General features: G+C 45.5%; 1 protein-coding gene across 2 annotated transcripts in view; it reads right to left on the bottom strand.

Moving 5' to 3' along the window:
* Nucleotides 1-22,441, bottom strand: part of CCDC28B (coiled-coil domain containing 28B) — a 59,048-nt gene extending 36,607 nt beyond the window's left edge. Inside the window, exons 1-2 of one of the 2 annotated variants that reach the window (XM_040337062.1) lie at nucleotides 22,249-22,441; nucleotides 21,202-21,322 (exon numbers count right to left, since the gene is read on the bottom strand). The gene's annotated coding sequence lies outside the window, so the exon portion shown is untranslated. The remainder of the gene's footprint in view (nucleotides 1-21,201; nucleotides 21,323-22,248) is intronic. The other variant, XM_040337063.1, reaches the window with a different exon arrangement.
* Between the last annotated feature and the right edge of the window lie 345 nt (nucleotides 22,442-22,786).

The following is a 22,786-nucleotide window of genomic DNA, read 5'->3' as shown; positions in this document are numbered from 1 at the left end:
GTTCTTCGCGGGTTCCTGGTTCCAGGTGCGGCACCCACCTTTAGGGTGTGCGCACATCACGGAGTTCACGTGGAGTTCCTGACTCTGGGCCCTCATGGCCCGGAGCAACTGATGCAGCCAAGGGGCCCCAGTGACTTACTGGGTCCCCCACCTTTATTGAGAAGATCCCAAGCGAGTGTGCTGTTCGGTGGGGAGTCGGTCTGAGGTGAGCCCAGAGGCAGGTGATCCAATAGGGCTTAGACGAACCATCGGGGATCTGGGTGACCGGACACTAACAGGTTGTATGCTGCAAACTGTCAGTCGGTGGCCCCAAAGCTAAGAAGTCTACCTGAGGGAGATTCAGGCAAATTATAGACTGGGAGGATTCGCTCTACTATTTCATGTTCTCGTGTACTAGGCCTGTGGCAGAGGTCTCACTACTAATCTAAATTCCATTAGAGCCAAGTCGGTGGCAGAGACTTGTTCCTTCCCAGAAGTTCTAAGTGACGCTCTGGCTGCCAGGCCTGTGAGAGGGACCTGTCCAGGGGCACTTTGCCTGCTTCGGCTGAGGTGGCGACGAGGAAAGAGTTGCTGTTGGTAGCAGGACTGCTTCCGTTAATCTATAGGCCTGAATCTGCATGTTCTCTTTTCACCAACCTACTTCTATCTACCTCAGTTGGATTGTTGGTCATGTTGGACCAGTAATAAAGCATTGAAAAACGTCACCCTACTATCTGGACATTCCGCTATTGCTTCACACCACCATCATCATCCCTAGACACATCGTAGAGGTAACATAATTACGCCGATCCCAAATCTAACCAGAGGCTCCTGAGGGGGTAGCGCTACACGTGTTAGAATGATCCAGTCGAAGTCCAGAACTAAATCCAATTCAGAATTTGTGACAAGACTTGAACGTTACTGTTCACAGGCGCTCTCCATCCAATCTGACAGAGATTGAGCTATTTTTAAAAGAAGGGGCAAAAATGTCACTCTCTAGATGTGCCAAGCTGGTAGAGACATCCCCAAAAAGACTTGCAGCTGTAATTGCAGGGAAAGGTGGTTCTACAAAGTATTGACTCAGGGGGGCTGAATACAAATACACACCACACTTTTCACATATTTATTTATAAAAAAAAATGGAAAACCATTTATCATTTTCCTTCCACTTAAAGGGGTTCTAAAGGTTTGTTTTTTCTTTTCTAAATTTCTAAGTTCCTTTAAGCTAGTGCATTGTTTGTTCACTTACCTTTTCCTTCGATTTCCCTTCTAAATGTTTTTTTTCTTTGTTTTCTTTGTCTGAATTTCTCACTTCCTGTTCCTCCTCAGTAAGGTGTTCAGTAAGCTGTTCTAAATTACTTTTCACCTCTCAGATGATGGGGGCAAGCTTACTGAGGAGAAACAGTAAGTGAGAAATTCAAACAAAGAAAAAAAACATTTAGAAGGGAAATTGAAGGAAAAGGTAAGTGAACCAACAATGCCCTAGCTTAAGGAACCTATTTAGAAAATAAAAGACAAACCTTTACATCCCCTTTAACAATTATGTGCCACTTTGTGTTGGTCTATCACATAAAATCCCAATAAAATATATTTATGTTTTTGGTTGTAACATAATGTAACAAAATTGGAAAATTTCAAGGGGTGTGAATACTTTTTCAAGACACTGTACATATACTTAAAATAGGAAGGAACTCTGTTTCACTTGTCTGCAATCCGTCTGTAAACACGTGATGGAACAATCTCTCTAACAAGATCAGTTCAGCTAAATAAGTTAGTGATATCAGATCTAGGGACAGTAAAAAGTAGCCTGGCTGCATTCATCACTGGGTTCATAGACGCCTGGGTCTATTTATTAGTGTGATATCACCATCAGGAGAGATCAAATGCTATTTTAACAATATTACTGCAACACTGATCCACAGCTTATACTACTATAATGCAGAGTAGATGGATTGGGAACCCAAATGATAAGTAAATACACACACATCTTTACTTATTTCCACTATTTATACAGCACTGACATGCAACACTTCTTTTTATAGAGTACAACTATTCACACCAGTTCCTGCACCCCAAAAGAGCTTGCAAACTAATGCCAGTACTAAAGTTTACCCTTTTCCATACTAGAGCCGTTTTTGCAGGTGTAGTGCCCTGATGTTTGGGCAGGGTTGCTCTTAAATTTACCTGCCAGGTATAGTTACCTTGGCCAATTGATAGGAGATCAATTGATTCCACCCAAAATTCTGGAATTACTGCACTTCTCTCTTCTCTCACTAGATGACCGGGTATCTGGTGGCATTAGATAAGATAAGGGCGATGCAAGGACAGATTAGGAATAGATGGGGTATCTCAGCCAATGGGCAAGGATCTTTTTGGGTCCCTTGGCCTGCTGGGAGAGCCTATTTATTTGGGTGAGGTCAGGTGATCGTGTTCTGTGCCACCCGGAACGACTGTCTGGTTGGACGTGTGTTGTGCTGCCTCAGGCTGCTAGGCCAGAGTCTGAGGCCAATTCCAGACACATCTGGCTGCTAGGCTGTATGAGGCCTACCCAGAAGCAAGAGAGCAGCGTATGGGTTGGAATTGTGGCTTGCAGTCCAACCAGAAGTGACATTTCTGCCGGACGGAGAACATGTCGTGATCGGAGGTAGAGGGGAAGCTGTCGCCACAAGTGCAATAAATTGTAGCACCCTCCTAGGTAGGTGCTAGAAGAGAGTATAGTTTTTGATCTTTCTGCCTACCAGGAAGATGGTCAAGTAAAACTTAGAGTGATCTCTGCCTACCAGGGAGCAGGATCTATTGGTTAGGTCTGCTCATTGTGCTCAGGTGCAGCTACGCTTGTTTGACTGTCCCTCACTGGTCCAATAGGGAGGTATATTGGACAGTGGGAGGGGACCTGACAAGTGAATCCACAGGCTTTGTTACAGTTCTGGTTATTGGCAGAGGAAAATTCTGCATTGCATGCTGGTATACTGTATTTAAAGCTCAGGCACATGTGCTCAGAGTTAGTTGAGCAGGGAAACAGAGTCCAGGAGGGAGGGGGCAGCTGCCCTCTCCTCCAGGGAGGTGGCCGTGCTGCCCTGGGTGGTCGACCCAGGGGCCTAGAGAGAGAAAGAAGCTGAACCCAGAGGTCATGCAGAGCTGACTGAAAGGGAGACACCAGGAGGCATCTGATTTTGCCTACTGTGAGTACAGATCTGTGTTTTTGGGGCCAGTCGAGTGAGGGCCATCCCCTTCAGCTAGAAGAGTCAGTGAACGGGTGTCAGTAAAGGGATGCTAAAAGAGTATCCTGAAAATAACGTAGTGCATCAAATCTGCTGCTATTGAGAGTAAGAAGACCAAATGGGCAAGCAAAGGATACACGGCAGAGCCGCGCAGTGGGGCATCGTTACCGGCAGGGTCACTGATTGCCTAGTCCTAGTTGCCTAGCCCTGTTGTACTGGGCCCAATCAGCTCAACAAGGGGGCCCAGGCAGCTTTGTATTTCCTTTCTGAGTGAGTGAGTGAGTGAGTGAGAAACTTGTATAGCGCAACAAATGCGAACTTAATCGCCTCAAGGCGCTGGCATCCAGAGTTGTACAGGTCTTTCAGAAGAGTGGGTCTTTAGTTTTTTCCTAAAAACCCGATGGCTTTCTTCCAAGCGGATGGTCGTGGGTATCTCCAAAAAAATAAATAAAAAATTGGCCTTACTAAATTATACCCCTGCCCCTATATGCTTAAGAGGGTGTATAATAACATTTTCCTGAGTCCCATCAGGTCAACAGAGGGGCCCAGGAGGTCTGGGAATTGCAGGGACTTTTTCTTTATTTTCGGGTTATGTACCTACGCCACGTCACATGCTCAATAGTTCTGGCAAGCTGCTCTCTTCCTTCTCTGGTGCCTGGCAGAGTGATCTGTAATACATTGTACCTGCTCTGCTCACATAGGCCCTGGGACTGATGTGAGGCAGCTGACAGGGAGGGAGCTGTAAAACGAATCGTGGTTGTGGCGGGTAGCGTAGCAGGCAATGGCAGAACACAGTGAGTCACATATTGTAATATCTTACTTAATGAAATCCTCACTGTGCCTTAGGATCTCTAGCATTAGGATATTCATTGGCACAGCGCAGCAGGTGCTCGACTCTGTCACAGTGTGTCACATGGCTGCTGGGTGCGAGTTGAGCACCTGCTCCGCTGTATGAATAAATATCTTAATGCTAAAGATCATACGCCAGAGTGAGATGTTACTTTACCCTTGCATTTGGGGAGGGGTAGTAAAAATGAGCAGCTGAGCTTCTGTCCTTCAGAATTACACACAATCCCTGTGGCTGCAGTGTAGGTCCATACGACAAATGTGCCTGGCAGGGTTAAAGCTAGGCACACACAGATTGAATTTCGATCTGTAGGTTAAGATGACCATATTTTTTAAATGAAATCCGGGGACATATTTATTCTTTACTAGTAATGGCGGCAATCAGCGGCTCTCTGCCCGTCGCCGCGCCGCCCGCCTCTCAAGTCTTACTCTTCCGGCCCCGTCTACTACTGGATGGGGAGCGGAGGAAGATCACTCCGCCAGGGAAGGCAAGGAGATAGGCAGGTGGCTGGCCAGGATTTGAGCCAAGGCAGAAGAACATGCGAGCGGAGCTGAATGGGCATGCGCCTGAAACTGAAGAAATATTCCCTTCACTCCAACCAGCACATGATCATCAGAAAGGGGCACAGATAATGGGAAAAATACACCCCCCTATGCTAGTAGGCACGGCAGAGGGGGGGGGGGGGGTGTAATTAAAAAAAATGTATTTTAATTCTGCACTGACTGTCTTTGAAATTGCCCCTGCCCCCTATTAAATCCAATCTGGGGACAAAACCAGGGACAGACTTGGTCCGGGGACAGTGTCCTCAATCAGGAGACTGTCCCTTGAAACTGGGGATGTCTGGTCACCCTACTGTAGGTGGCCTCTTCGCACCACTACAAACGTATTTAAAAAAAATCAAAGGAGTTGGGTGGGAAATTGTCAGCAGTCACTGTTCAGGAATTCAAATAACCGCAGGTGCTGCAGTTGTCTAAATACAACATATAGCAAGGAAAATTCTTCCATCCATGCTATTTAGATATCTGTGTCCAGTGGCCAGAGACAAAGGTATATGAGCCCATAGAAGTCTATGGGGCTATAATGAGCAGACACAGCCAGGACAGATATGACTTATGATGGATGTAAACAATTTTCAAAGGCCGTGTCCATTGGATCTCGATAAATATGCATCTGTGAAGATGGAAGCTAGGATTGGTTATGCTGAGGAAAGGGACAAAAAGGATGAATGCACCTTGTTTGAGAGTGTACTTAGCCTTTTATCTTGGTTGTCACTATGGCTCATCTGCTGCATCACAAATTTTGAGGACTGGTGTGCGCTGTGAGACTGATCCTGCGGCATCGGGCTATTTACTTTTTTTTGTACAAACTATATTGGATTATCACAAAGTATGCTGAAAAACAGTGCATGTCTCACTAAAGCCCCATTAGGGAGACACTTTACATTTTCTGTTACAACATTAAATGCTATTATCCTGGAACTATACCGGACTCTTGTTTAAAGTGGTTGTGAAGCCACTTGTCATGTCCCCACAATCCACTGTGTTAGGTAACAATATGTGCCCCACTGTATGGCCTTTATTTAAAAAAAGCTGATTTCTGCCTTATTTCAAAGTGTCTCCCAGCACTCACGTGACTGGCCGCCTCTCTCCTCTCCCAGTCTGATAGCTACAGCGGGAGGGGCTGAAAACTCCCGCCGACTTCAGCCGAGAGGAGAGAACGTTAGGGGGAGAGAGGAGGGTGGTCACATGAGCGCTGGGAGGCACTCTGAAATAAGGTATAAATCTGCTTTTTTAAATAAAGGATATACAGTGGGACACATATTGTTACCTAACAGGGTGGATTGTAGGGACATGACACTGTTATGATAGGAGCAGGAGGAGCGGATTAGGGAGCAAATTGGAGCTGACAGGCAGGGAGGAGGGGATCAGGGGAGAGAGGAGAGACACTAGATGATGGAGGTACGTAACTGACCATGGTGTCAGGGCTCAGCAGCCATGATAAAAAGTGGTTAGTTTACAGGGGGAGGGCAGAACCAGGCAAGTTCAGACAGGTGATACAAAGAGCCAAATTACACAGCATAAGCACTGTTCTGTATAACATGTTTTAAAGCAGGGATATGCCATTAGCGGACCTCCAGCTGTTGCAAAACTACAAGTTCCATCATGCTCTGCCTCTGGGTGTCATGCTTGTGGCTGTCAGAATCTTGCTATGCCTCATGGGAGTTGTAGTTCTGCAACAGCTGGAGGTCCGCTAGTTGCATATCCCTGCTTTAAAGGAACATAATCCATTATTTTTTTAGGGTTACAAACACTTTAAGCTAGCTGAAGACACAAAACACAAGGACTCCTTTGTTCTCAGCCACACACACTAAAGAGATGTTGGGTACCATACCTGTCAATATTATTAAGGAACTCTTTTCAGGGACCAGGATCATATATATTGCGTGTGTAGCGCTACCCCCGGAGGAGCCACTGATTAGATTTGGGATCGGCGTGTTTAAGTTACCTCTATACTGTGTCTAGGGGTGATGGTGGTGCTGAGAGCAATGATAGAATGTCCAGGACCGTTGGTTGGCGTTTTCAAATGCTTTTATTTTCCCGTCCTAACTTCCAAGCACTAGGCCTGTGGCAGAGGTCTCATCTGGACATCCAACTCTAATTTAGAGCCAAGTCTGTGGCAGAGACTTTTTTTCTTTTCCCAGAAGCTTTAAGTGGCGCTCTGGCTGCCAGGCCTGTGAGAGAGGTCTGTCCAGGGGCACTTCACCCACTCCGGCTGGAGTGGCGACGCATACAAATACTATTGCAAAAGGGCAGGACTGCCTTTATTATCCATAGCCTGATACTGTGAAGTTGCTCTACCTTCACCAACCCCCCTATGCTAGTAGGCACGGCGAAGCGGGGGGGTGTAATTAATTTTTTTTAAATTTAACTCTGCACTGACTGTCTTTGAAATTGCCCCTGCCCCCTATTAAATCCAATCTGGGGACAAAACCAGGGACAGACTTGGTCCGGGGACAGTGTCCTCAATCGGGGAACTGTCCCCTGAAACTGGGGATGTCTGGTCACCCTATATTAGCAGCTACTTCCTACTTCCTGTGCCCAATCTATGTTGCAACGCATCTCACTCTAGTTCAGTGAAGCACATGTGGTGAACACAGGTGAACAAATAACAGATCTGCCATTTTTTTTTAAACTTCACCTGTCAGAGCTTTAAAGTGATATTACCAACTTTTTTGTTTTTGGCAACTCAACTTCAGGTGCTGATTAAAAGACCAACTTGTTATGTCTCCACCTCCTGTACCCAACCTTTGCCTGTCCTCAAGTTTTACACTGTCACCACATCACTGGCCCCACTTTCTGGTTCTAGAGTGGATCCTTTCCTTAGAAGAGTCCTATGCAGCCAGCCTTGCATGCGTTCTCGTGGCAGGGAATATAGCTGAATCTACTGTGTATGCTATGTGCATCCATACAAAGATCCAGCCCCACAGAAATCCACTCCACTGCTCCCTTCTAGTTGGGTCATAGATGATGTGATTTTCATTCTTGCAACCATGGGTTGATTCCTCCATCAACACAGTCAATGTTGATGGGGGAGTCCCTCCCGTAGAGCTATTGTGGATCAACTTGGGCAGAATTTGCACTGAGGGACCCAGAGCCTGCAGCCGTGAATAGGATCTTAAGCAAATGTTTCTGCCCACATATCTAATCAAATTATGTAGTAGGGAATGTTCACTAGACTATTTAGAATGCTTTCTTTTAAAAAGAAATTAGGAGCATTTAATATTTTTTTTTAAGTATGCCATATATAAATTAGTTTCAAAATAATTTTTGTTGCATGACAGATGTGTACAAATTGCTAGTATATTTCAGAAAGCACTGGCAGCCTAAAAAGTATCCAGGGGTGTCTAATTTATCAGTGTATTCATGGCGGTTACGCTAGGTTCACACCTTAGGCCCCGTACACACGGTCGGACCAAACCGATGAGACTGGCCCTTTGGACCGTTTTCATCGGTTCACCTCTGAAGTGGCCGTACGGCCTGATATGTGTACACACCATCAGTCCAAAATCCGATCGGGTCAGAACGCGGTGACGTCAAACACACGACGTGCTGAATAAAACGAAGTTCAATGCTTCCAAGCATGCGTCGACTTGATTCTGAGCATGCGCGGGTTTTGAACCAATGCTTTTCTGTACTAACCATCGGTTTGGTCCGATGGGGCAGCGGTCCATCGGTTCGGTTTTGAAGCATGTTTAGAAATTTTGGACCGAAGGAAACCAGACCGATAGCCTATACACACTGTCGGTTTGGTCCGATGAAAATGAACTTCGGTTCATTCTCATCGGACCAAACCGACCGTGTGTACGGGGCCTTAGTGTTTAAAATGAAATGGGCTACCATACCTGTGTTTTTGCAAAAAAAGATACACGCACCTTTATAAAAACGTGTCCGCAGGGGTCTTTTGACGATGCGATTTCCCTGCGGTTCTCGCACCCGCAAATGTGCTGCTGGCTGAGATGTGTGGGGCTGCCATTTACAATAAATGGCAGCCCCACATGTCTCCTAAGAGCAGTGTGTTTTCACCGCACCTGCAGCCACACGCATAGGTGGTGCATAGGCGCTAAGAGGCTTGAAGATCCTGTAAAACTGCCTGCTTTTTCGTTACTTAAAGGCATAGTTCATCTTTACAAAAAAAACTGCCTATGCATAATAGGGAAATCTGTAGATAAAAACAAACTGTGTAGCTTTGACCAAAGTTGGATAATACCCTTGCTATAAGTGTAAGCCATTTATATTTTTCATGAAAAGCTGCAAATTTTCTATTACTGGTTGATTCCTCATTGAAGGTATTCATGGGGATCTCTAATCCTCTCATTTAAATACATTTAAATACCTCACAAAGCCTGAGTGGAAAACTCTCAAGCCTCGTACACATGGACAGTTTTCCTGATGGGAAAACTGCGAGGAAAACTGCCCAAAAACCGCCGGACAAAAAAAGAGAACCAGCTCTCTTTTTTCCCGCCGGGAAAACCGGTGGACTTTTGCCTGGTGAGTTTTGTCAGTTTTCCTATGGGAAAAACTGTGAAGGAGCATACACACGGCCGGGATTTCCGACCAAAACTCCATCGCAGTTTTCCTGTTGGGAAAACCGGCCGTGTGTAGGGGGAAAGACTGACGAGCAGGTTCTCAGCTTTCCCCTCTGGATTTCCAAATGGGAACTTTTCCCGTCGGAAATCCTGTGTGTAAGGGGCATCAGAGATTGTATCTACCTGTCCTGCCTTGTTGCCAAGAGTGATCTCAGAACTGCTGCATCAGGGGAGAGAAATAGCATGTGAGGGGGGTTGAATCAGAGAAAGAGCTCACTCTCGTGGTGGTGCAGGTGGACAGTAACAACTGGGCTTATCTTAGTTGAGAAAAAAAGGGGAAGGGGAATGAAGGGAAATGGGAAAACACAAAACTGGGGGTAATAAGAGAAATAAGAGAGGAAAAAGAAAATAAGGGGTAAAAAGAGAAGGAAAAAAGAGGAGAAAAGAAAAGAAAAAGAAGAAAAGGAAGAGGAAGAGGGGGAGAAAAAATGGAGGAGAAACGAAAAATAAAGAAGAAAATAGAAGACAAGATACACAAGGAAAGCACTCACATTGGCCACATCCGTAATGGTAAGAATATAGAAGAGTACCCAATCCAAAGAGTGGGCAAAATCGGACTTTGAGGCACGTGGAAGTATAAAAATATAATTTATTACACAAATATACAAATTGTACACTAACAATGGTATAATGGAATGCAACTAATTACAATAACAATACAACCATCCGGAACGAAAGTAAATGAATAGTGAATGAATCCTATTGAAGTCGCCTACGCGTTTCACTGTGGGGCTTCTTCAGGACGAGACAAACAGGATCATTGCTACTATGTAGCTATAGTTTTCACAATCTGATACACAGCGGTGGATATATCCATCCAGGATAACTCCAAAGATAGACAGAGTATCTACCGATAATAGGAGATAGTATATAAATCACGTTTTAGAGATCGGTCATCAGTGGTCCAGGCCAAATGTGTCTATGATGACATGAACGAATAGGCACCTCAATCCATAAATAAAGGAGGCGTATGAGGGGTAAAAATCAGGATAACCGAACCCCTTAAAGGTCCACCAATGGACTTAGAACTGGGGCAAAGGATAGCTCGTGGATGCAAGCATAAAGTGTCCAAAATTAGAAGGATGACATATCCTGTTTAACAGAGATCGTCTGGTAAAGCACTTTATGTACATGCAGCGTCCGTGTATGCCCCAGGGTCACAGCCTATGCTGAGTACTAGTACTATACTGAGTACTAGTACTCAGCATAGGCTGTGACCCTGGGGCATACACGGACGCTGCATGTACATAAAGTGCTTTACCAGACGATCTCTGTTAAACAGGATATGTCATCCTTCTAATTTTGGACACTTTATGCTTGCATCCACGAGCTATCCTTTGCCCCAGTTCTAAGTCCCTTGGTGGACCTTTAAGGGGTTCGGTTATCCTGATTTTTACCCCTCATAAGCCTCCTTTATTTATGGATTGAAGTGCCTATTCGTTCATGTCATCATAGACACATTTGGCCTGGACCACTGATGACCGATCTCTAAAACGTGATTTATATACTATCTCCTATTATCGGTAGATACTCTGTCTATCTTTGGAGTTATCCTGGATGGATATATCCACCGCTGTGTATCAGATTGTGAAAACTATAGCTACATAGTAGCAATAATCCTGTTTGTCTCGTCCTGAAGAAGCCCCACGGTGAAACGCGTAGGCGACTTCAATAGGATTCATTCACTATTCATTTTCTTTTGTTCCGGATGGTTGTATTGTGATTGTAATTAGTTGCATTCCATTATACCATTGTTAGTGTACAATTTGTATATTTGTGTAATAAATTATATTTTTATACTTCCACGCGCTTCAAAGTCTGATTTTGCCCACTCTTTGGATTGGGTACTCTTCTATGGGCTTATCTTAGCAACATCCTAGCAACAAGGCAGGACTTGGAGATGCAATCTCTAAGAGTTTTCCAGTCAGTCTTCATGAGGTATATATGCAAGAAAAAAGACAACCGGGAGCAAGGTTAGGAACGGATAAAAACTCCACTTTAATGTGCTGCTCACTCACATATAAAATACTTGTTTGTATAGATCCGATGGTGTAAAGAACAGCAAGCAGCAGTCTGGCAGGACTGATGATCGGCTGTAGGGAGACACAGGGAAAGACCCGCTGAAGATGGATGAAGGAGCGGCATTTGTAAGCCCTCACTCTAACCACACAATGACACAACAGGTAGAGGGTTCCACCGATACATGAGGTATATAAATGGGCTACACCATAGGGTATTTTTCAACTTTGATCAACGCTGCACAGATTGCTTTTATCTACAGATGCCCCGTATCTGAATAGGCACTTTTCTGGTAAAGGTGATCTTTTCCTTTAAACAAAATACATTCAACATGAAGCTTGCACATTAAACTTGTTGAGTCTGACATCCATCTTTTGGTAAATCACCCCAAGCAATGAATCAATATAGAGGAAGAGGAAGACTGCCTAACGCGTTTTACACAAAGCCTAAGAAAACCTATAAATAGCTTTTTAAACAAAATTGTTGAACTCAATTCAAGAAGCTCAGACAGAGTTGTTCTTGTGTGAGTCCCGAACAAGCAAAAGCTCCATAAAAAGACTTTTGGAATCACTTCATGCTCACTGCATACCAAGAAGCAAATGCTTGTTCTCACAGGCTGTTTATTCACACAAACTGCATTTAAAGTAATGTCTGTAAGAGCCTTTATAAACGGGTAATGTTTAATGTCATAGATGTCTATGGGAATGCAAAATCTACTTGAAGCAGGTCAACAGTAGGTTAGAAGGAGGTCAACTGCAGATCATATGTACGTCATTGAACTATAAACTATATCAGAAGAGTCTCAAAGCAATGTCAAACCGATGCCCTTGACACAAGACCAAAGCCTGTCTACCCAGGTCCTTAAACTGTTTTATTGTTAACACTATAGTATATGTGGTGCTAATGTTAATAATTAAATGGCTGCTGATCACATAGGAAACTTCCCTCAATTTGCAATAAACAATATACTGTATATCTATAACCAAAAATGTTTTTTTCATTTTGGATGGAGCAGGGAGGGGCTAATAATCATTGTCAGTTTTTTTGTCACTTGGGTCTCTTAAAGAAGTATGGGCAAAGCTATTTTGGCCATACTTCTTCTATGGATTACAGGAGAGCACGTTGTTTCTGCACTCCTGTGACCCGTTTTCAGCTGACACCGGTCTACACTCTGGAAAGGTCCCAACTTTACAGTCAGGATCCAACCAGAAGCCTGGACTGGCATCTGGCTCAGGTTCTCAGCGATCCGCTAGGAGACTGAGCCAGCCGCTCTTGCCCCCTGCACAACTCGGTGCTCCAGTGAGGGCTTGTAACAGGCGCTTCGCTTGCCTGTTTCCTTACTATAGACCGGCGCTTTCAGCGCCGTAATGCGTTCCATGCTGGAACGCATATGGCACTCGCCAGATGATGTCATCGTCCGGCGCTGCCCTGCGTTCAAGCGTGGAACGCGAAAGTGCGCTGTACACGGCGCCCTGTTTGAATTATTGCAATGCACTCCAGCTGATCTCCTGCCTATAAAGGCATTCAATGGAGATACAGCTGGTGTTCTATTATTGTCAGCCGTAGCCTCTCAGGCCTAGCCTGTCAGCTCAACCATGCCGCTGTCTTTGCTCCCTTTGCCGGAACACCGCTCCAGAAAACAGCTACTACTTTGCTGCTAAGACTTCCTACAACAACTGCATTGCTGGGAACTACCTTCATGCCATGAACATCTTGCACCATGGACATTCCATCTCCTGCATAGACATCTACAAACGGATAAGTAGTCATTCCTTCACTTGTAGTTCTATAGGAAGATCTAATGCTAATGTTTTATAGATAACAATTGTAGTATTACAAATACTGTGTGGATATTACTATATCTTCTGGGAGATACTAATGTGCTAAAGCTTATTGAAAAGGAGTACTTTCAAGGCACAGCTATCTCTAAATCATTATAGCAATATTTACCTCATGTATGCTACTCTAATTACTACAGCTATAATTGCCTCTCATATGTGTGCATTGCTACATCTATAACTACAGCTCATGTCTGCAACTATATTTACCTGAGCTATACTGCCTCTCATATGCAATAGTATTATATCTACAATATTTACCTCAAGTATGCTACTATAATTACCTGAGCTATATTGCCTCTCATACACAAGTACTATTACTCAACTAAAGTACCTGTCATATGCAAGTAACAGTTGTCACTACAAATTCTATTACTACGAGCACGACATAAGTACAAATCCTCATAGGCCTTGTCCTAATTGTTTGAACATGTTCGCTCTAACTTTTCTATGCTAGGGGTTGATGCTATTTCATAGCATCTCCCCTGGTGGCCTAATACATCTCTACATGCCAAGGTGATATGATGTAGAGAACCCCCAGACTCCTGTTACGAGGAGAGACGCCTGGGGCACCTTACTGATAATCACCTGCATGTAGTGGTGTATTGGGATATTGTCCTTGAACTAATTTTAAACGCTAAGCTCTGGTCACATACTGTAATGTGTCCATGCTTAGTAGCTCAATGCCTTTCTTTATGTGACACAGAGATGATGTATAGATCCCCCAAACTCCTGTTATGAGGAGTGACGCCTGGGGCCTAATACTGAGTTGTTGCATGGAGAATCGCATTGAAGTCCTTGCTAACCGCAGATGTGGTTCACTCCGTTCACCAGTGCTGTTACAGGGCTGGAGGGGCAGAGCAGAGAGCCAGTGACTGACACTCACTGGTTCTCTGCAGATTGAATACTGAATGGTGACATTTCAAGCTTTCAGATATCAATTGAAAAACAAGAACACTCAAACACTGAAAATCCAAGCTCGGCTATCAAATCCTACATGCCAGTTCTGGCTGTGGAAAGCAGTAGGGCAATACACTTTAATACAACCCCTTACATTTCCAACCTACTGAAGTGATGTGCAGAACTAAAAATCCTTATGACCAATAAGATTCATGCTTTTATAAGCTATCAGATTGCTCCCTTAATTGTATGAAGGGGGCCGTTGCCAGTGTCCTATTGACTGATGCCTTCCACTGTTACATCTGGGGGTTGTTAGTCCACTTATCGGCATTCACACCTGGAAAGAGGGCTTGTCTGACAAAGCTGTCAGAACTTAGGGACCATTCCTCCCTGCCACTATGGTCAGCCTCACATTTCTTTAGCAAATTTCAGTGATGCCGACTGGTTCCCACCACCTCCTCTCTAACAAAATGCCATAGACAGTATGAGCAAAGCCACTACTATCTACAGCTTCCCCAAGTGATGAGCCCTATTCATTTAAAAACACCCTGTCCACTGTGCTGTATATTATTTACTCCCCACTGCCACATACTGCTTACTGTGCTGTTTGTTCTATATATCACATTGCCCCACTCTGTATAAGTTGCTGTATGTTCTATACACCAGACTGCTCTACTCTATACACTGTGCTGTATGTTCTTTACACCAGACTGCTACACTCTGTACACTGTGTTGTATGCTCTATACTCCACATTTCTCCACACTGTGCCATATGTTCTGTACTCCACACTTTTCACATTGTGCTGTGTGTTCTTTACTCGATACTTCTCCAATCTGTACACTGTGCTGTACATTGTACTGTAAATAACTTTCTAAATACTGTGCTGTGTAAACTATTTTCCACACTGTACCACTCTACACACTGTGCTGTATGCGCTATACATCACAATTCACTCTATACGCAGTTTTTCTTATTAAGGATTCCATGGAACCTAGCATTACTAGCATAGTGAAGGTTAAGGGTTCTATGAGCAGTGAGCAAAACAGTTTGGCCTCCCACCTTATGGTGTCTGCTTAGCTCCTGCACAAATTTGGCATGGGAGTAATGGAGCTTCTATTTCTCAGGTAAGTAACCACTGAAATTAATGACCAACCAACATTTTAGCTTTGTGATGGGAGAATATTTCCCACTGACTATCAGTAAAATAGCACACTACAATGGCCATTAATGTAGGGGCATTCTTCCAATGGTTCTCCAGTGTAACAGGGGATTCTTTCCACTGACTATTAGAGTAAGGGTGTCCTCCCATTTACCACCAATATATAAGGGATTCTACAATTTTAACTGTCTGTGTCTTTTCCAGACTTATGATTTGTTTCATTTGCTTCAAGATCACCACTAAAAATAATTTTGTTCCATAGAGCATGAGTGTTAAATGATCTGCACTTGCTACAACATATGCTAAGGGATCTATTTATGAATGATTTTACCCAAGATTCACACAGCTATTACCTAAGATTCACACATTTTCTAGTTGGATTCAAGTAATACTGGGTAAAGATTGGTTGAAATCATTTGTACACAGACCTCTAAGTATGCTACTATCTTTATTTAAAACGGAACTAAACCCTCCTATCCTTTTCAGCCAAAGGATGTTGCCACTTATGCAAAAAACGGAAATGTGGCGCAAGATCCTGCAGAGCAACCAATGAATAAAATGAGGTATATGCAATTCTAATGCTAGAGTCCAATAATAAAAGTGTCCAATGAAAGTCCTGGATCAATGAAATGTGGTACAAGTGGCTGTGGGAAACACTTAGCGGCAGCACCTTAAAGCAGAAGCATTGCTCTGAAACGATCAAAAGAAAAAACAAAGTGCGCCAATCTGAGTGCAGTAAGCCCAAATTTAATAGCTGGAGTAAAATAAAATAAATGTACATATACAAAATGCCTACTCACAAACTTGAAGTAGATGGTAGGCAAAGAGACCAAAATTGGGAGATGTGGGCGATCAGCAAATGGATATGTGCCTGGAGTCCTGCAGTGGTCTTGGCTGGCGGGCATCCAGAATGTAACGATGTTGCCACTTATGCCTTGTACACACGGTTAGACTTTTGCAAAAGTCTGCCATGAGTCCGTCGGACAGAAAGAGAACAGGGGCCAGATCCTCAGCCAGCGGTGCAAATTTAGTTTGTCCTAACTTATGTGATTTAAGTTACGTTGCCCTAAGTTGGTGTCGTAAGTGCCGTATCCACAGCGCATTTGCGTCTAAATGTTCGCCAGCGTAACTTAAATTCAGAGGCGTAAGGCGGGGTTTTTGCAAGTGGGAAGGAAGTGGGCGTGCTTCATTGTAATGAGCCGTGACCCCATGCAAATGAGGCGCCGGCCGTACTGCGCATGCGCGCACGAATCGGGACCTCACTGGGCATGTGCAGAACTGATCTCGGCGCAATCAGTGAGATAGGTAAAAGGCCAAGTGTACTTAGTTTGAGGATCGCCCTGTGTCTAAAAAGCACCACACACACACACTTCCCTTGCTAAAGTATATCCCATTGTTCCCCTTCCATGAGCAATTTGCTTCTGCTCTGTTTGTTTGTGTGTTGGTAAGTTGTGTTTGTGAGAAAAGTGTTTGAGGAGTTGGAGAGTCTAGTTGTTGTTTGTTTTTGAGAAGTGTATTTATTTAATTTGTTTGTTATTGTTTTTGCTGATTGTTTTTTGGTGTTTGTTTTTTGGTGTTTGTTTTTTGGGGTTTGTTTTTTGTTTGTTTGTTGGTGCGTGTTTCTTTTTGAATTACTATTAGCTGTGTCCTTGTGTGTTTAGATTTTGGTTCTTTTTTTGTGGTATAGATTTTTGTCAGGTTTTTGGGTGTGTATTGTCGATTGTTTGTCGGGTGTGTTTGTTGTTGCTGGGTGGTGTATGAGATGCCCCCTAAACGCAGGAAGCCTAATTTCACCCTGGGAGAGAAGCAAATTCTTGCTCGGGGCATTGTGAAATATGGGCGATTTCTGCATGGCCCTGAGAGCCAGAACACCACCCCGGCCAGGAGGAGGCAGCTTATTAAAAAGATCACGGACCAGATCAATGCGGCGGGGGGGGGGGAGACTAGGACCCCCGCTGGCATACAGAAAAAAATAAATGATCTGAGAAGCGTCGTCCGGACTAAGATGGCAAGGATCGACGCCCATACCAGGGGCACTGGAGGAGGGGGACCCTGCCCAGTCAGACTGACGGAGGAGGAATGGGCAGTGGCCCAGTGTTTCCACCCACAGCAGGTGGTGGGCCTGCCTGGCTATACGTCAGATGTTCCTAGGAGGACAGGTAGGTTTTTTGGTTTATTCTCTGTTGATTAGCATGTGTGGGTGGGGGAAGGGAAGATGTGCCAAGTGTGTGGTTCCTCAAACATGTGATTGTTTTGTGTCCTCCACAGATGGCCAGGAGGTTACACGCCAGGAGGTTGGAGGCCAGGAGGTTACACGCCAGGAGGTTGGAGGCCAGGAGGTTGGAGGCCAGGAGGTTGGAGGCCAGGAGGTTGCAGGCCCATCGGGCCAGGCTGCAGCACCACCCCCAAGACAGGCAGATGATGAGTCCCAAGAAGGGCAGGATTCCCCAGGGGAGGGGATTGGCCAAACCTCCACTCATGAGGAGGTTGAGGGGGAGGAGGTTGAGGGGGAGGAGGTTGAGTGGGAGGAGGATGATGAGGGGGAGGAGGAGGAAAATATGCAGATTGGCCGGGAAGTCCTCCTGGCCACTGATATGATGACCTTTGAGTCTTCCCCTGAGACTACCCCTGAGGCTGGCACCAGTCAGGCCACCATCAGGGGTAGCCCCTCCCACTTCTCCCCCAACAGGCCTCCAGTCACCAGGGTCACTCTCTCCCCTCCTCCAGGCCCGCAAGACTCAGCGGCAGCCAGGGGGACAACCCAGGAGACCGTGGCTGTGGGCGAGCGTCTGTCGGCCAGTGTGGTGAAGGACAATGCCCGGCAGACCCGCATTCTTGGAAAAATTCTGGAAAAACTGACGCAGATGGAGCACAGCCAGGGTGAAATGATGGAGGCACTCGGTGATGTGGCCACCAACTCAACGGCGGTCATTACATGTTTGAATGACATACAGACCGCCACAACGCGCGTGGCCCATGAGCTGAGTGCCCTGACCCAGGCTGTGCAGGACAATACAAGGTCTGGCCAGGCCAATGCGGCTGCCCTCACTGCCTGTCTCACTCGCATTGCAGGGGCCATGGAGGGCAGGCCAGCAGGGGCGGCTCCTCCTTCCCCAGCTCAACCCCCCCAGGAGGCTCCTCCTTCCCCAGCTCAACCCCCCCAGGAGGCTCCTCCTTCCCCAGCTCAACCCCCCCAGGAGGCTCCTCCTTCCCCAGCTCAACCCCCCCCAATGGACATCCTCCGCGACGGCGTGGCCGTGGCCGTGCCCCTGCCCGTGCCCCTGCCCCTGCCCAGCCAAGGCGTAGCAATCGCCGCCGCTAATAAATTTGCTGGGATACTTTTGTTTTTTTGTTTATGCATTTTTTTTTGTTTTTAATTTGGTCTTCTGTACTTATGATTTGGTTTATGTGTGTGAATGATGTGTGAATGTGGGGGGGTGGCATTCCTAAGAAATTAAGGTTGTCACCCTCAGTTTTGGTGGAGAAGGGATCCCCAGGACCAGGGAGAAGTGCAATCCCAGGTTCCTGAATGGTGTATGAATGCACAGTGACATAATTGGAGCCGTGGCGTGGCGTTACTGCTCCCAAGTCCCAAAGGGGGGGGGGGGGACTTGGATCTAATCCAATTCGATGTGCATGTGATGTGTCTGTGCAAGGAACCACAGTGGTGTGCATTCATGCATTATCATTGTGACTTTATTGATGTGCATTTACAGGGAAAAGATACATTCTTATTGTGACATTAATCATGTACATTTACTGGGAAAAAATGCCTTCTGCAAGGCGTCTCCTAGCTGTTGTGCCCTCAGCAGACCGGGTAGAGTTGGTTGGGATAGTATTGCCTGGGTCAGGGGTCAGGTCATTACATAAGTCAATATGCAGTCCCCTTCTGAGGGCAAAGTTGTGGAGTATGCAACATGCCCCAATTATTTGGCACACAAAGTCAGGGGAATACAGCAGGGTACCCCCAGACTTATCCAGGCATCTGAAGCGGGACTTCAGAAGCCCAAAGGTCCGTTCAACCACTCCCCGGGTTCGTATGTGCGCCTGGTTGTAGCGTTGCTCTCCTGGGGTTTGGGGGTTCCTGAATGGGGTCATTAGATGAGGTCCCAAGGCATATCCTGAGTCACCTGTAAGGGAAAAGACAGGAGGATATTAGTCATGCATGTGCCCCTTGTGATGTCAGCATCATGGGGGGGACATACCTGACACACATGTCACTCACCAATCAGCCAGCTGTCTCCATACATGTTCTGGTCAAAATCTCTTGAGATCTGGGTCTGCCGGTAAATGTAACTATCATGGCAGGATCCAGGAAATTTAGCACAGACGTGCCAGATGAGGCCATGGGCATCTACGATGACTTGCACATTGATGGAATGCCAGCCTTTACGATTCCGGAACATGTGCTCAGTATCATGGGGTGGTTGTAGTGCCACATGGGTACAATCAATGGCCCCGATGGTGCGTGGAAATCTGGCAATGTGATAAAAGTCGGTCATGGACTTTAAACGCTGATCCTCCTGGGTGGGTTTTTGAAACTGATTTCCCATGCGCCGCAGGATTGCAGGGACCACTTGGTGCACACACCTGCTGATGGAGGATTGTGCCATCCCAGCCACGCCTCCACTTGTGCGTTGGAATGAGCCAGTGGCCAGAAAATGCAAAGTGGCCAGTACTTTGGTGAGTGGCTGCAGTGCATGGGAGCGTTGGGTTGGGCTGGTAAGATCATCCTGAAGTATTGTTGTTAATTCCAGGATGGCCTCACGGGTAAATCTGTAGTTGCGGTAAACTTCACAAGCAGGCATGCCAAACAAATCTTGCCGTGGGCGGTAGACCCTCTCCTGTGCCCTCCTCCTCCTCCTCTGTGCCCTCCTCCTTCTTTGTGTCTCTATATCAACTAATGCAGCTAGTATCATTGCTGGTCCTGGCATTTTGGCAGAGAGATTTCAGTCCTGAACGTGTGTGTGCTGAGCTCTTCCTGAATGGTGTTGCTTCAGCAGACATTCAGACGGCATGTGTAAAATTAGGGCTGCTTTTATAAAGTGTAAATTCCCACCAAAAAACTAACAGGTGCGCACAGGGCGTAATCTACGGCGCACACACTTAATTCTGTGGATCGCCCTATCTCCCTCATTTGCATCTTTGCCTATCAAATAAAGCGGCGTGCCTAGCGTAATTTGCGCACGAGAATGCGCCGGCGTAATATTTTTAGGTAGGACGGAAAAGCCCGAATTTCAGGCGCTTCTCGTTTTGAGGATCGGGCGCAAAGATACACGCCGTGTAAATTTAGAAAAATCGAGTTAAGTCGGCGTATCTCTTTTGTGGATCTGGCCCCAGGTTCTCTATCTAAGGTCCGTCGGACTTCCGACAAAAAAAAAGTCAGTTGGAGGCTACACAAGGCCAGACTTTCCGAGGAAAAAAAGCCCATCTGACTTGGAAAGTCCGGCCGTGTGTACAAGGAATAAGCCTCTGTTTCATTTGCAACTGCATTGTTGCTGTACATGTGATCAGTTATGAAACCAGCCATTTGATGGTCTGACAGCTTGGTTGAGATCACAAGCAAATATGACCGTTAGCATTCTCAGTATGCAGGTTTTTTTGAAACTGTTAAATCTATAGGTTTAGTTATACTTTGAGCGCGATTCCAGTGCCAGTTGCTGCATCGCATTCTCCCTTGCAGGCAGTTCACATTGCCCTCTGTGAACCGCTGCGGGTGTCAATACAAAGTTAATGACACCCCCAGATTGGTTGGCAGATTGCAGTGCGAACTGAGAATACAAACAGGAATCAGATCGCATGGGTGTGAACACCCATGCAATCCCATTTCAATACGGGTGAAAAAAAATCTCTGTGCGAATCCAATGCGAGTTCAGCCATACGACGGTATGGCTGAATTCGCATTGCACAGATATCGCATGTGATCAGAACAGAAATACTGTGCGAATCACATGCAATGTCAGACATTGCATATGTGTGAACCCAGGCTGAAGCCCAACTCTGGGCAAAGCAGGAACCCCCTTTCCACCTCCTCACCTGATCGCTGGCATAAAAAAAAACCTTAAAAACTTGAAATGCTCTTCGTATTTACCTGAAGCCGAGTTCAGGTGGCACTGCAATCCTGAGTCTTCTCTTCTGTTTACAGGAGGTGTGGTGCTTCTTCAGGTGTTCATCTCACTGCCTGTGTTGACTGTCCAGCAGGGGTGAAGGATCTAGAAGAGGAGTGACGTCATTGTGATGGGTCTAACAGGGACCAGAGAATACAGACACATCTACAAAGCTGAATCAGCAGTTCCCAGTCTAGAAATGGCGTTGCCAAGGGATGTGGATGGTGGACTTAGAGGGGTATAACTTGCTTGAGCGTTAATATTATTATATCTACTTGTACTGTGAGTAGTAGCTGTAATAATGTTTGGTAGAGATTTCCTAAAAGCTGAACATTATTTTAAGGGATCCTCCATGGCAAAATGATAAAAAAAAAACCTGTGTAACATATCTGACAATCTACTCTGTACATTCACGCTATTGTATCTACTCCTATTCAATATATATACCAAATCATCGTCTGTTGTACCCCTTTCTACTTCACCAAACAATGGGCTGCATTCATCACCACAAAAGTGTTCCCAATTGGCCACTTTATACTAGTCCGTTGTGAGATAAGCCACCAGAACGTGATGTCTGAGAAGCCCAGGAAAATACTGTCAATGTATTCACGATACATTCCTTATCGTAATGCCTACAATCGAGCACAGGACTGTCTGTTATGAAGTGCACAATAAGCCCAGGCATAAAAGTTGTCCATTTTGTAACGCGAGAAGAGAGGGATAGAAGACCATGAGTAATGAGTACACAGAGAGACATGCAAGAAAATGGGTAACGTGTACAAAGATAGGGATAGAAGACAATGAGTAATGAGTACACAGAAAGGGATAGAAGACAATGAATACTAAGTACACAGAGAGGGATAGAAGGCAATGAATAATAAGTACACAGAGAGGGATAGAAGAATAAGGGAACGCAGATAGGGATGCCCAGGGAGTGGCTAGAAAACAACAACAGGCACAGATGATGGGATGCAAGCATAACGAGAAGACTCGGAACAGGAGGCTGGTGATGCTGCACATACTACACCTACCTCAGGAAGAAGAAAGTACCTAAAATGACTGGTCGGGGATGATGTGGAGGAAGTTTCCTGGGGAAAGCACACAGAGAATCCCCTCCTTTCCACACTGCCCTGTCTGCCCACTTTCTGGAAGACTCACTCCTCCATGATCCCAGTATCTCCACAACTCCCCCCACCCCCCCTTGTCACATCACCCCTCCTCTGCTAATGTCTGTCTCCTCCTTCCTGTCCCAATGTCCTCTGCACATGAATACTACAGCTCATAAAATAATCCCCCCTCCCTCCGCCATTCTCTCCATCATCACCTCACTTCCCCCGCCCTCTTCCCTCCCCATAAACATCCATTGCTGTGCCTCTGACAGCCGTGTACGTTAGCTGATTCTGGTCAATACAACTCCTGACTGAAATAAATTATACATTGTTCAAATCATTATACTGATTACCAGGCAAAGACATGTCTGTTCTTGTAACAAAAAATGGCCCCTCATTAGCCTTATTAATTCATGTTTTTTTTCACAGAGCAAATAAATAAGTAAATAAAAAAAGACAG

The sequence above is a fragment of the Rana temporaria genome, chromosome 2 (genome assembly GCF_905171775.1).
Source record: "Rana temporaria chromosome 2, aRanTem1.1, whole genome shotgun sequence".
Classification (NCBI taxonomy): domain Eukaryota; kingdom Metazoa; phylum Chordata; class Amphibia; order Anura; family Ranidae; genus Rana; species Rana temporaria.
The sequence above is the reverse complement of the archived record's forward strand: the minus strand, read 5'-3'. Positions and strand labels throughout refer to the sequence as shown.